We start from the raw sequence: 14,074 nt of genomic DNA, 5'->3' as shown, positions 1-14,074 counted from the left end.
AGAGGTCAGCCTGATGAGAAGCCCATGGTGTATGTCATGGCGGTAATGGTTGATGAGAGGTTGGTATTGATTGAACAGACACAAAGACTCAGTGCAGGCTTCTTTGGAGAAATACAAAGGGGTGAGACATTTTTCTACTGAGAAATTCTGTCTCACAGACTAGTCTCATAACTCCTGATCAATAGCCTTACTATAGGCTGTTGGTCTCAAAAGGGCACCAGCAAGAAGCAAGTGCAGTATATAGCTCAATACACCCATCGTCCTTCAGCTAGCTCGCCATATTGAGTGGGATCATTTTCTCAATTAGGTTGCTTATCAAAATTTGTTGATACTTGTCAGATTGAATCGAATTTAAAACTCAGAAATACTGTGATTTTTCCTTTATATTTATATGAGGAAAAGGGTTCCTTTCAGGAAGCGGGTACCCTTCTCCTTTAAAGTTGGTATATCCCATTGTCCTTGAGAGGCAACCAGGGACTCTGCTAGAAGGATCTCACAATCTGGCAGAGACATTTTCTGAAAACAATTATTTAAAAATTCTTCCCTTCTCTGCATCTTTTTTTTTTCACCTTAAATTGCATAACCATTATATCGTATTACTTTTTCACTTATGGATTTCTTTAACCCTCAGGTGTTTTGGTTAGTTCTATGGTCAAATGTAATCATAATAGTACAGCAGTAGGTATAGCTTCAGTAATAAGGCTAAGAATCTATCTTTTTTTTTTTTTTTTTTTAGACGGGGTTTTTGCTCTTTTTACCCAGGCTGGAGTGCAATGGCCTGATCTCAGCTCACCGCAACCTCCGCCTCCTGGGTTCAGGCAATTCTCCTGCCTCAGCCTCCCGAGTAGCTGGGATTACAAGCACGCGCCACCATGCCCAGCTAATGTTTTGTATTTTTAGTAGAGACGGGGTTTCACCATGTTGACCAGGATGGTCTCGATCTCTTGACCTCGTGATCCACCCGCCTCGGCCTCCCAAAGTGCTGGGATTACAGGCGTGAGCCACCGCGCCCGGCCAAGAATCTATCTTTTAAAGACTGCTGTTGTAGGTGCTTGAATTTAGCAGACTAAATTTTTCTCAGACTAAATTTGAATTTTTCTCAGACTTTTTGAAGAAATAAGGAAGAATTAGAAGCATAATCAGAGACAAATGTTGGGGTTGGCAGAAGGAATGGTTTTCTTAATAGATGTATACCTAAAGAATAATTATTTTTACTGGCTAGACGTCACACTACAAATATTTTCTGATTTTGAGTTCTGTAGTTATTTTGTCTAGAGCACTACACAGCTATTCATCTCATTCAATATTGCACTTATCGGTTGTTGTACCTAGCTCCTCTTAAGCTGGAGAATCCAAGATTAAGTATTAGAGCTGGAATAAGGACCAGACTCTGGGGGTTGGGATTGTCATTTATCCTATTGCAGGATGCAAGCCCTCGCAAATTTTGTGAAGTGCACTCCAAAGACATGGTTTTGCTTTCAACTGTGATGACACTATAATTGATCAAATATATTCTTTCAAAGAATCATAAATTCTTATTGGAGTTTGAGGAGATGTCATGTTTGTCAACATGTCACTCCAGGGACACAGGTGCAGCAAATTTATGGAGGAAGCACCTCGTGTTTCTCCTGAGTCACATAAATATGAAGCAGAATTGATTGAAAACGTGTGGCTTTAGATTACTCCTCAGGTGGAGAGCAATTAAGATCTCTTTGTAAAGGCATTTCACTCTGCTTCTCAGGTTTTCTTGTAGCATAGGCAGAGATCGGGTTTGAGGGGACCCCGGAGAAATTTTTGAAGACCTGCTGGTGTCTTCTCAGAAAAGAATGCTAAGACATTTTGCTGGCAGAGAGAATATTGCACATTTTTAGTCAAGTGCATGATTAACTTTGACATTTGGAAATGGAGCTTCACGTAAAAATAAGCATGGTACTTCTGCATGTTTAATTAAGATGTTTAGTTCCTGTCAAGGCTGATAAGTCCGTGTCCCCTCCCCCCACCATGCACCCTCCCCCTACACCGCCCTGTGAAGGGCAATATATTCTCAACTTCTGAAATTTCAGAAACCTGTACTTAACCTTTAATTGTTACTCCATTTACATGGAAATCTGATTAACAACTTTTAAAGTTCATGAGCTCCTGGTAAATGCAATTAAGACCTTTCTGGAGTTTCTTATTAAGAGCTGGCATTTAAAGAAGACTAGGGCCTGGCTACTGTTGCTGTCTTCTCTGTAGCAGGATATCTTAAGCAATTAGCAGAGAACAAGAGGTACATGAATTTTTTGGTATTGCTTCTGCGTTAACATGGTTGGTATTTAAATAGCGTGCTGTCTTTTTTCTTTTCTGTGACTTGCTTTATGGTATGAGATTGCTACTGAATGGTAGGATAGAGCTGAGAATAATTAGGTGGAGCTGTGATGGTTTTTTATAAATATCAGAGTTATGCATGGTGCCTCATCCCATTGGAAGTTCTCAAGTTATGTTTATGAACACTCACTCTCATGTCATATGGAGTTAAGGCTAATCATCCTACTGTGATGAATTGATGGTATCCATCTCCGGGCTGTGGTTGTCTTTTTGAGAGTTAAAATTAAAAGGTGTAGTTATTGGAGAGGAATGATCCAGTTATACAACTAATTTCTAAAATTGGGCATTTGAGCCATTCAGCCATTGCCCTTGGGTCATGGGGGCAGAAGCGGGGAGGTAAGTTTGTTGGAGCAGACATGTGTAGTGTAATTTATAAACTGAGGTGTGCTGTGATAATGGAAAATGGGGAGTATATAGTTGAAAGAAAGGATTTTATTGGATCATATGCTGCCAATCAGGTAGTGGTTTTTTTTTTTATTTACTGATAGAATTGGGCTGTTTGATGGATGTGTGTAATGAATTTCTTAGATACTTTATGTATACAGGACACTTTGCTTATTAGAATTTGAGGGATGACAAGAGAAAAACAGTGAAATGATAACTCAACAAAGACGTATTATTTAAATACATTTCATATTATTGTGCTGTTAAAGAATACTTGAATCTACATATTTTTGTCCTCTTTGAAATGTTTATGAATATATATATTTTTAAATTAAAAGATCAAAATAAAGAATTATTTGGGAAAAAATAAATAGGAAAGTCAATGCAAAAGAATTAAATTGGATGGCAGAAATATCTATCAGTGAAATAGTTCATCATTTTTGTACACTAGCAGTGGTCCTTGATCTAGTATAAATAATGTATAAATAATGTGTAATAATCAAATACCTATTGTAGATGTAACACTAGTGCACAGGAACCCTTGCACAAGAGTTTTTACACTTACCACAAACTTACTTAAACCAACAGTGCAGTTCATTTGATGAACCTTTCAAATTTTAGGCTATCCTCAAGTGTAGTATATAAATAAAATAGTTTAATTCCATGTTTTGAATTAACATAACATTCAGTACAAATAATGTGTAATAATCAAATACCTATTGTAGATGTCGAAATTTTTTTTGGCAACAAAACTAATAGAATAGTATTCCTTTTTGTTTAACCAAGCTGTCGACAGGTATTTTTCATTAGTTTAGTGGCATGCTCAAGGGACATACACATTCACACCCACACTCACATACACCATCACCTTCAGACCAAAGAATTTTGCTTATTTCTTAGAATCTTTCTTGTAGATGTAAGAGTTGACAGAGTCAAGAAAATTAGTGATATTAAGTTGTTCTTTCAGTCATAAGGGATTTTAATAAGATATTTCAGTGGAAATATCTTTAGACATGAATTTTGTCTAATAGATGCTGGTATTAGATATAATGTTTTCTCCTCAAGTCATGTTGAGAGGTTAAGAGAGAAATACAGGCAAAGTTAAATATACAGCAGTATATGATTAGTTGCCAAGTCCAAATAATCATCTATGGGTCCTCTAGGAATTTAAAGGACAACTTCAGATAGATTGGTCAGAGAAGATTTTGAGCATGGGTTAGAAGCTGAACAGGTCCTTGAAGGAAGGCTGGGGTATAGGTATGTTGGAAAGATCACTGTAGATAGGGATAGTATGCATATATTCAGAACAGTGAGCACCTTACTGAGTTTAACCAGATCCTGAAGAGGCTTTGGTGAATTCAGGTGTGATATTCTTTGTGGACTCCTTAAAGAAAGGAACCACTTTATTTGTCTCTGCATTCTGGTGCCTTGTATTCTTGGTGCCTCCAAGCCCCCTTATCTCCTCATCTTTACAGTGTTCCCTTTAAATCCCCTTAACTGTGTTAAGAAGGTACCTAACAGTTCCTGGCACTCGGTAAGTACAAAGTAAATGCTGGTTGAATCTGAATTTGCGGTTGTTACATTTAAACATTATATTTTGAATGAATATTTTTTACATATTATAGATAACCAATCTCAAAGCATCTTTAGTAACTGAACTGCTAATTAAAAATGCTGGGTCTTAGCCACTTAATGGAATAAACTGTCTCCAGAGAGTAATTTGGGTCCTTTCCAAGATGCATTAACTCTTTCAGGTTATCAGGGTGGCAGTTATCTCATTGGAGCAGAAATGTAATAAATGGTATTCCTATAATGTAAGTAAATTAATGTACCTCAAAAGCCTGAAGTTTCACCATTGGTGTTGTATTTGTACTCTGAGGAGCTCATCTGTGAATTAGAAACATCAAGTAGCTGCTCTTTAGAGCATCTTACTTTCAATTTAGGTAACTTAAAAGAGAGCCCTTACTTTGTTTAACACACTATGCCTAGATGTTGACAGAGATACAAAGAAAAGACATGGTTGACAGGCAGCAGAGGAGGCAAATAACTGCAGGATGAATCCTTGAGAGTTACTAACTGCTGTATGGGTTTTAATCAGAGTGAGATATGATAGTTGATAGTCGAGATAGATGGTAATCTCCCAGAAGGCAGGAATCATGGCTTTTTTAATGTGCACATTCATGTTTATTCTCTCAGTATATAGACATATATATGTATAAATATTATGAACAAATATATATGTAAATATGAGTTGAATAAATCATTAACATCTTTTATGGTTTTCATATATGTGCTTTTTTTCCTGTGAGAATATGAAATATTAATGTCTAACGTTGATCTAAAGTGACTGGTAAGTATGTGAAAACTAGAAAAAAAACACATTATCTTTTAGAGATATATGCTATTCACCAGTTGCCTGTAACCTCAACTTGAGTGTCAGCCTACTGGTGGGATATTGACCTTTGGCTAGAAAAGAATATAAGAATGATTTTATTCTACCCACCAGCATGTTACACATTTACATCTAATGGGAAGATATGGGCACACAGTTGTCATCATAAGGGCAAGGGGAAGTGACATAAAAGGAGCAGTGCAAAAAGAACTTTCAGAAGAAGAATGTAGAGATAACACCTCCATGAGAAGATGAAACTTCAAAGCTTCCCTCTGTTTTCTCATGTGTGGGGTTGGCTTCTTCACCATGCATGTAGACTGATTAGTAACATCTGAATGGAGCAAAAGTAGTTTGTTAAAATCCATTAAATTCTACTTAGATTCATTTTCTTGATCTCATAGCGCATGCTTTAAAACAATTTTTTCCCCCTTGTACCTGATATGCAGCTAACATTCCCCATACTTGATAAATGGAAGAGTAGTAGTTAATGGCAGGAAAAAAAAATTAGATACATTTAGACATGATGGAAAACCTTTGGAAATTATTTAAGGAACGGGAAATAATACTTAGTTTAATCAACTGGTAATTACGTAAAAAGAACTAGTAGGAACTAACCCTACAGAGGTTGACTGGGGCTGTGTTGTGAGAGGTGCTGAATTATAGGAGATAGAGGCTTATTTTGAAGGCAGGAAGAAGCCATTGAAGAAACCGAGGTTGTGAGGCACAGAGAGGTAATACCATAGATGTACAGTTACTGGAATATATTAGAAAGAAACAGATTTCTGAGCCTTATTCTGAAAGATAACAATAGTCTGTAATGTGCTGAGCATTTTATGTGTGTTATTTAAAAAAATTCTCATGTCCTATGAAGTTTTTTTTTTTCTATTTCCGACTTTTAAGTTCAGGGGTACGTGTGCAGGATGTGCAGGTTTGTTACATAGGGAAATGTGTGCTCCTATGAAGTATTTCTGTTATTATCTTTTATTATTGTCTTTATGTAACAGATGAGGAAAATGAGGCTTAGAAAGATTAAGCAAGTTGGCCAAGGTCACATAACTAATAAGTGGTAGAGCTGATTCAAGCACAGACTTTCTGCATTTTTATATGACCCTTTCATTTTGTAGTTTTAAGGCAGGCACATGAATTTCTATTTTAAAGGAGTTCTCCAAGTGATTCCTATGTGCAGACCAGTCTTCCCAGAATTTTAGCACAAACTGAGAAGGAAGAGGTACATATTTTTTGGGAGGAGATACAACATTGTGGTCAGAGAGAACTCAGAGTTGGTGACTATAGATGGAGTATTTCCTAAGGACTCAAAATCCTAAAGAGTAGTAGAGTGGAGGTTATCGGAATCGAGGAGACTGCAAAAGACTCTGTGATGATAGAAGGAATCAATACATTATGCTAAAACATATTAGTCTTAATACATAGTAAAATTGTATTAATTACAGAATTAAACACCAGTAGCTGAAGGGTTTTTTTTTTCCTTAATTTTTTTTTTTTGAGGTAGAGTCTCACTCTGTCACCCAGACTGTATTGCAGTAGTGCAGTCATAGCTCACTGTAGTCTTGAACTCCTGGGCTCAAGAGATCTCCCTGGGGTAGCCTCCCAGGAACTGGGACTGCAGGGACGTGCATGCCCAGCTAATTTTTATTTTACTTTTTTTGTAGAGACATGTCCTCACTATGTTACCCAGGCTGGTCTTGAATTCTTGGCCTCAGCTATCCTCCTGCCTTGGCCTCCCAAAGTGTTAGGATTACAGGTGTGTGCCACTGAAGCCAGCCTGAAGTTTTTGCAATGGTGTAAGAAAATTCTAGAGTCTGGTAGTCAAAGTTGAAAAGGGGAGAACGCAATGTAAATTGGTAGAATGAACTTTAAAATTTGTTTAAATGAAATGGGCAGAGAATATATATTCCACTGAAATATCTTATTAAAATCCCTTATGACTGAAAGAACAACTTAATATCACTAATTTTCTTGACTCTGTCAACTCTTACATCTACAAGAAAGATTCTAAGAAATAAGCAAAAGGTTAATCAAACCAGCAATTCTCCTGCCTCAGCCTCCTGAGTAGCTGGGACTACAGGCACGCACCACCACGCCCAGCTAATTTTTGTATTTTTTAGTAGAGACGGGGTCTCACCATGGTCTCGATCTCTTGACCTTGTGATCTGCCTGCCTAGGCCTCCCAAAGTGCTGGGATTACAGGTGTGAGCCATCGCGCCCGGCCTACTTTCACTCTTAAAAAACAAAGACAAATAAAAGAGACAATGTTAGGGGAAGGCACAAAAATGGTCTCAACATCCAAAGGTATGTTCCTAACTATATAGGAATAGGAACATTCCTATGATTCACAAGGGAGTATATTCCAAACAAAATTTGTTGTTGCTGTGCGCTATGAAACCCATTCTTCATGCGTTCTTAATGATTGCACACAGAACCATAATTTTAAAATCCTTTAAATAAGCAATCTTTTAGCCATTGCTTTTATTCCTCTTTTTTTTGTAGAATGACTGATTAAATTTTGTTCATTGTTTTCTCTGCATTGACTCTTAAATTTGTCCTAATTGTATAATCTTACTGCTACTGCTTCAGTTTAAAGCCTTTTAATTTTTTAAATTGAGCTATCTTGGTAGGTTGTCTCTTCTTGCCTTCCTTCCTTTATAGGATTTTCCTGATCACTCATTTTTGCCCCCAATCCCATTTCCTTCCAGTCAATTATTTTGTATGCTGTCAGATCAATTTACGTACAGTATATTTACCACCATTTTATTTGCCTGTTTAAAACTGTTTTTTTGTTGCCTCATTTTGTATTTGGCTTCAGTTCATAAGTTTATTACAGATTATCTTTTTTTTAATTTATTTTTTAAATATTCTTGGAAGTTTGTTATTGTACTTTCTTTCCAGGCTTACCTTGCATTGTATTTGTTATTTACTGAAGATGCCCTAAATTTTCCTGGCATTCTTTGCTTGTTCTGTTCTGTGCCTTCTTTTTCTGTGCCTTCTTTTTTTTAATTCTTCTTCTTCTCACACATTCTAAGATTCAATTTATGTCCTTCTATAGTTTCATGATCTTGAAGCCTTTTTTTGTTGTCCTAGTTAGGAGTCATCTTGTCCTCCTATAAATGCTCTTAGCCATATTTTTGTCCTGATGGCTTCCTACCAGTTTCTCCTTTGTATTGTAGTCATTCATGTGTGTCTATTACTAGATAAGTACATTGAGGGAAGGACTTATTATTGGGTCCTGGTTTTATATCTAGTAATGATACTTTGCTTATTTTCTGTGTTAAATCAATATATATTTAATTTAAAATGAATGAAAACATTAGTTTGGAAGCTATTAAGACTGGATTTTCTTTGCTGAGAGCTATTCTCTTGGGAAAAAGAAAAAGATCAAAACATGAATGGTTCGATCAAGTGTGCGATACAGCACTAAAAAATACATGTTTACTCTCGGAAGTTTTTGATTTGTTTTATTATGAACCATTCACAATATCATAGCATTAGTGGTTTTAATTGTACAACTGCCATTGACAATGAGTATAATTGAGCAGGCATCCATTTTATTTTCAAAATGACGATTTTTTTCCTTTGCTTTCCTCACTGCAGAGTATTTTAGACTTTAAACAATGGGGAAATTAGACTGCTACATTGGAAAAATAACTTTTTCTGTTACCAACATTCCACTCACTAATAACTCTATGGGGAAAACCTGATAATTTTTGCTAATTTAAAATAGACATACTAATTAAAAATATTATTGTATTATTTCAGTTTCTTGGCTGTAATGTTTTCAGGAATCAAGGTTATAATTTGGGGGGTATATTACCCTGATTTTGTCTCCCACCCTTCTCGGATTCCTCTGAGACATCCTCTGTTGGAGGAACTCACCTACTGTGCTTCCTTGCTTCTTCCAGGGATCATAGCTGTCAGTTTCTACCTAATTTGATTCCTCTCTAGGGTCTTCAAATTTTTATTTTTTAGCATTTTTTTGGCTTTTACAATTATTAGCATGAGGACCAGTTCAATGAAAACTGTTTTGCTGTACCCAGAATACAAACTCTTGGGCACCTACATTTTAAAAGAGCAAGTTATTGAAAATTCCAGTATTTAATATATGCACATTTAAAATATTGCCCAAGAGAAGTTGAGTCTTACTTCATGTTGGGAGCCCAAGGTGATTTTTTTCATGTTACTTTTTTTTATGTCATAAGAATCAGTCTAATTCTCAGATTCATCAAGGAAGACCAATATACTATGGCTTAATGTAAATCACTGAATATGTGAAGTTAGTAGTCAAGAAAATTGGGGCCGGATGCAGTGGCTCACACCTGTAATCTCAGCACTTTGGGAGGCCAAGGCAGGTGGATCACTTGAGGTCAGGAGTTCGAGACCAGCCTGGCCAACATGGTGAGACCTCGTCTCTGCTAAAAATACAAAAAAATTAGCCTGGTATGGTGGCACACACGTGTAACCTCTGCTACTTGGGAGGCTGAGGCAGGAAAATCACTTGAACCTGGGAGGTGGAGGTTGCAGTGGGCCGAGATCATGCCACTGCACTCCAGCCTGGGTGACAGAGCAAGACTCCATCTCAAAAAAAAAAAAAAAAAAAAAAGAGAGAGAGAGAAAAGAAAATTGGGTTTATAGTTGTGCAGATTGAAATCTGTGCAAACCACTACTCCTGTTGTTATGAGATATCAGTATTCTGCAAAGACAGTACTTTTGGTATAAATGTCAATAGATGCATCTTAGTATATACTCATTAATCCATAGGTATCTTAGTGAAGTAACAATTACTTATTTAAGCTATCATAAGGAAGATATATTAGATGCTATAAAGACATATTGCAAACCCATACAGTAGAAAATCTTGGACCTTATCAGCAACTGGATGTGAGACTTGTAACACTATAGAAAACTTTTAAAGGTTGCAACATTCAAATCTCCTGTGGGTTTCCTATTTGTCTCTCTGGCCAGCTAGTTCATTCTTGATTCTCCCTCTGTAGATTGACTTATTTGATTTTTTTCTGTCCACATTGTAAAAGGTGGTTGCTTCAAAGAATTTACATCACCTCACTTACATGGCCAGTGGAGAATGTACTCCCCTGACACATTCATGAGAAAGATAATTTAATTGGCTATTTGGGGGTTGGTTGTCTCCCTGGTGGAAATTTCGGCTATGGCTGAGAGGGCGGAATCACAGGGTATAAGCATGGCTACCAGAGTCCACTATGTGGCTGGGGAATAGTTCTTAGATGAGGAGAGGGTTTTGTAAGCTGAAAAGGATCTACCACATCAAATACCTCAGAGGATCTGAGTGTTTAAATGAGTAGCTGGGACAAATGGAAAAGCTAAAGATAGAAGATATGTTCATTCTAAGCCTATGAATCTCGTATTTATTAAAAAAAAAAAAACTCTGCATGTATAACCACAAACAATTATAGGCAATATGTTAAGGATAATTAAATGGCAAATGAGGAATTAATTCAGAATGATGTTACCAATGTTAGCAAATTATAAATCTTAAAATTTTGCTTCTGCTTTAATATCATGAGATTGCTAAGTAACATCTTAGGAACTGCTAATCAAATATAGCAGAAGTGATGACTAACCACCCCAGCTTGTATATTCTTTGAGGCACTTTGTATCTTTGTTTTAACCACAGAGCCATTCAACATAATAGATTCTCAGAAAATATAGTGAATCATGATATTACTGGGATATATAGATTTTCAAGTGCTTTCCAACTTTTTTTTTTTTTTTGGTGGTTTCTTGCCTTCAGTTTTTACAGATTATGCATTTTAAGTTGACACACCCATCAATTTTGAGTTACATTTTTGCACTCTTGATGAAGAAATAGAAATTCATGGTACTTAAAAATAGTAAAGAAATTAGTATCTAATATATGAAGGAATTGAGAGCCAACAAGAATATGGGATTGCCTTCTGTATATTTTCTGTAGACAGGATGTATTTGATATTGTATGTAATGCTCTTTGTTCCAGAATTCCAATCTTGGGTGATTTTCCTCAGGCAATTGTCAATCAGAATAGCTTGTTTACTTTTATGAAAATTAAAATTTCAACCCATAGGCATGTGTTTAGAATATATACAATTTGGAAGGTACAGTACGTTATCCATCATGATGTGAAATTGTCAATAAATTATATAGTTATATTTTAATATGAGGCTTCTCATGTTTGTGTCAAGACTGTATAGTAGAAGATTTAGCTCAATTCAAACAAATTTCAAGTATTCTAGAAATAAGGGCTTTTTTGTTCTTTGAGATATTTAAAAATTCCCTTTTACTAATTTGGATACCAAAATAAAACTTTACCTAAATTTAAATAGTATTTTCCCTTTGGTGGGAGTATTTTCCAGCTGGTGGTGAATGGTATTAGGCAAAAGAGGCAAACAATGAAACAAACACAAATTGCAAACATTTAGCCTGTGGTTAAAATCACACCCATCCCTTTCCTTTTAAATTTTATTTGTATTGTAGATTTTTTGTACTGAGGATTAATTTACAGAGTTCATTCTACTTTAGAGACTTTTTAATTTGCTTATAACAATGTATTCATTAAGGCTTCTTATATACTTTTTAATAAAATTCAGCAATTTTGTTTTTTAATTTGCTGGTGTGTTGTATGGCTGTATGGTAGAAGTAAAGAAATGCTTTAAGGAACATATAAATTGGGGGTATTTTATTTAGTAAGGACTACTAATATCAGGCAGTTTTTGATGACTACCTATTGAATTATGTGGAAAATGGATGTTTTAGGAATTCAGGAAAGTGTATAGCCAACTAGAGTAGCCTGGGAAGGGCTTATTGAAGAAAAAACACTGGAATTGTTCTTGGAAGGGTTTGTTGGTATTTATTTAGGAGAGAGGGTAATCTAGATTAGGCCTTCTAGAAATGAGAATGCCCACATACATTCAGGGAAGAGTTAAGTAATTTTGGCTGCAGTGTTGGGTTCACATTTGAGAGAATAAGATACGCTTGGAAATACATATTGAAGTCAGAATGTTGTAGATAATGAAGGGAGTAGCCTTCTGATGATAGCAGCAGTGTTTTAGACTCTCAGTTTGTTGATTGCATGTGAGAAGTACTGGAAGAGTAAGAGATGAGAGGCAGAAAATTAAATAAAACTACATGAATTGAACTAAGTTGATGGCTCTCAAAATGGACAGAAATGGCAAACTAATAGAGAGATGAGGAACAGTCATTAATGATCTTGAGGACTAATTTCTTTATGGGCACAAAAGATATGAGAATGTCTCAAATGATAGTTCTGAAGGTTTAAAGCTGGAAAGTAGTGAAAATAAGAAACTACCAACAAACAAAAAGAAGATAGAAGGAATTAATGTTTTTAGGGGAAGATGATTTAGATTTCAGAGAAGTTGATTTTATCAGTGAAATATGTGAATATATATTAAGCATGCAGAAGCAGATGTATGCAACTGGGGTTCAGGAGAGAAATCAGGAATAAATCACATTGTGATAAAGTAAACAGTAGCTGTAAAGGCTACTTTTTAAAGTTTGGGACTCAAAGACAAAATGAAAATAAGATTATGACCAATGCAAGATTTTTGTTCAAGCTGAAAAAGTTTGTGTTTGCAGATTTAAAGAAGTGGCCAGATAGGAATAGACTAACAATGCTGAGTGGTAACAATTAAGGGGACTTTACTGATGATGAGAAAAGGAACAGTGATCTTAAAATACCTGTTTTGAGGTCAGTATTTTATTTTACAATGCCTCAGTCATTGGATTCTAGGACAGCGAGTGTCTCAGAAAAGTTGCTTGGATTAGCGCATTTTCACACTTTGGTAGAAACACCATTCTGTCATGTTGGTGTTAATCATCTGAAATATGACTGAAACAGTGCATTTATATATATATATCTTTCCGTGTTATATTAATTTGAAATTCTTTTCTGGTTTACTAGTTTTCTTTTGATCACAGGTGGTTGAAAATCTTACTACCAACAGTGCCAAATCTACAATTATAATTGAGTCCCTGAGTTGAGTTGTTACTAGAGACCCAACTCAATATTCTCTCTGACCATTGGGTAGTTTGGGTGATGTATTAACAGGAATAGTATTTATCATATTATTTTAGCCACATATTGAATAATACTCTAGTGGCTTCATAAATAAATAAATATTTACCAGTCTATTGACATGCTTTATATTTTCCCAGTGCAATCCTTATTGTACAGAAAAGGAAATACAAGTCCATTTACCACCACCTATAGACCTGTAATTATTTGGGTGCTCTGGTGTTGGGTGCATATAAATTTACTATTGTTATATTCACTTGCAGAATTGACTGCTTTATTAATTACCTTTTTTGTCTTTTTGTACAGTTTTTGACTTAAAGCCTGTTTTGTCTCATATAAGTATAGCAACTCCTACTCTGTTTTGTTTTGCATTTGTATGGAATGCCATCTTCCATCTCTTTACTTTCAGTCAGCGTGTGTCTTTACAGGCTAAGTGAGTTTCTTGAATTCACCATTTTATTGGGTCTTTTAAATTCATTCCGCTGCTCTATATCTAATCAGGGAATTTTCATTTACATTGTGTTATTATTGATAGGTAAGCTTTCACTGCTGGCATTTTCATAGTTGTTTTGTAACTCTTACTGTCTCTCTCGTAGCATGTTTTAATTTGCTGCCTTTTGTTTTTAGTGTATCTATTATGGGTTTTTGCTTTGTGATAATTGTTTTAAATTGGATTGATTTTATAAGTAGAACCTGCTGGTAGTAGTTAATTTTTTTTAAGACAGAGGCTTAAGACAGAGTCTCGCTCTGTCACCAAGCAGTGGTATGATCTCGGCCCACTGTAGCCTCTGGTTCAAGTGTTTCTTGTGCCTCAGCCTCTCAAGTAGCTGGGACTATCGGTGTGCACCATCATGCCTGACTAATTTTTATGT

At 35.7% G+C, this 14,074-nt stretch overlaps 1 protein-coding gene across 4 annotated transcripts in view; it reads left to right on the top strand.

The window, feature by feature from the left end:
* The window catches only part of EXOC4 (exocyst complex component 4), an 805,456-nt gene that overhangs the window by 206,995 nt on the left and 584,387 nt on the right, over positions 1-14,074 (top strand). The window lies entirely within an intron of this gene.

Source organism: Sapajus apella, unplaced genomic scaffold (genome assembly GCF_009761245.1).
Source record: "Sapajus apella isolate SASKATOON/1434 unplaced genomic scaffold, GSC_monkey_1.0 scaffold7, whole genome shotgun sequence".
NCBI lineage: Eukaryota > Metazoa > Chordata > Mammalia > Primates > Cebidae > Sapajus > Sapajus apella.
The sequence above is the reverse complement of the archived record's forward strand: the minus strand, read 5'-3'. Positions and strand labels throughout refer to the sequence as shown.